Source organism: Octopus sinensis, linkage group LG14 (assembly GCF_006345805.1).
Source record: "Octopus sinensis linkage group LG14, ASM634580v1, whole genome shotgun sequence".
Lineage (NCBI taxonomy): Eukaryota > Metazoa > Mollusca > Cephalopoda > Octopoda > Octopodidae > Octopus > Octopus sinensis.
This window is the reverse complement of record NC_043010.1, coordinates 42,636,399-42,638,216: the sequence shown is the minus strand read 5'-3', so window position 1 is coordinate 42,638,216 and position 1,818 is coordinate 42,636,399.

Below are 1,818 nucleotides of genomic sequence, written 5' to 3'. Positions count from 1 at the left end.
ATGGTTTATACCTGGTTACTGGTAAAGCACAATCACAGTATATATTTTATTCATATTTCATTTCTTTATCTTTATTTATTTCTGATTTTAATATATTTTTGTATCAATTCTTTGCAGTTTGGAACAATAAAGTTTCTTGAGCCATCTTCAAAGTTTGTAGATCTTCATAGTTTTACTTGGATTCTGTTTTATGGCGGCTATCATGTACTGTGCTTTCACTGATTGCTTTGAATGTTTTATGCATTTAGGAGCAGACACAGATATTCCTTCCAGTGTCCCCTTCTCGTACCAGTGGAGTATCCAGGATATAATAGTTGAAAGAAGAGAAGGGTTATGTACTGGTACTCATTCTAAAACTGAGTCAACTACACCAATTTGAAATGAAGTGTCTTGCTCAAGAACACCAGGAAACAAACCATAAAAGCATAAGGCTAACCACTGGCTTCACATCTTATACAACACACACACACGCACACACACACCACACACGCACACACACACAAACATATTGTTACAATAAGTGCCATTGTTGTCATTACACATGGCATTATTGTCATAATATACTATAATATACTGATATACCATGGTATATTCTACTATATTATAACATGTTACTGTACCATAAGCATCCCAGCTGCTTTTCTGTTATACAGTGTCATACTTCTCATTGTGTATTTATATCATGATACCATTTACCCAATGCTAAATATAACATTTTTAGATGTTTGTGAGGTACTATTACATTTGTCATTATTGCAATTCTTTTTTTGTTTAGCCCCGACTCAGCCATTAATGAGCAGACCTAAGATCAAATATACTTCTGCCATAACCATCTTGTCTTATGTTCAGATTACAATATCCATGTCCATTTTAAAAAAAACAAACAAAAAACGGAAGGATGGGATTTGAGGGATATTTGATTATTAGATTGTTACTTCCAGCAGACTGAGTGGCCAGCTAGAGGTACTCTTGTACTTACTGCTATTTTATAAATCAGTCATTACTATCCTTTCCAAGTGAAATATCAACAATAAAATGAATATTTCAAATCTCTTAGTTGTCAGAATGAATGGTTACTCGATAATTATAGTAATTTTGAAAGTATCTATGCTGACATCAAAACTATTTCAACACAGCCATCTAATATTTTTTCAGAGTATCATTAAAAAAAATGGCAAAATCGTTTATCATTCATTTCCCTTCATGGTAAAAAGACAGAAGATAAAAATAAGAAAACAGAAAAAATTCCAAATAAACTCAGTGTGATTGTTACCAAAGCTAAGCCATTGCAAGGAAAATTAAAATAAGATTAAGTTTTACCTTTCTTAAAAAAAAAATTAAATATGCTTTATTATTATTATTATTATTATTATTATTATTATTATTATTATTATTATTATTATTATTTCCGGAGTTTATGTAATGCATCAGTTGTCAACTATGCAAAGAGGGTTTGTGCCAACAAGCTGTTTGCAGAAGCTGCACAGAATATCTTGAATTGGTTTTTGTGTTAAGGATATAGTGTGGTACTGTGTACACACACACACACACACAGACACAGACACACACACACACACACATGCGCACATACATGCACACGCACACACTTGTATACATGTAGGTGTGTGTGTGCGTGTATATCCACATATACATAAAAACAAACACACACATGCCTGTATATGTATGTGTGTATGTTTGCACGTGTGTATGTCTGTGTGTCTTTGTACATTAATATATCATACATTAAAATAAAATGATGGAGCATGGAAATGAAAATCATAATTTTCACACAAATATATCAGTATATGTTTATGTGTT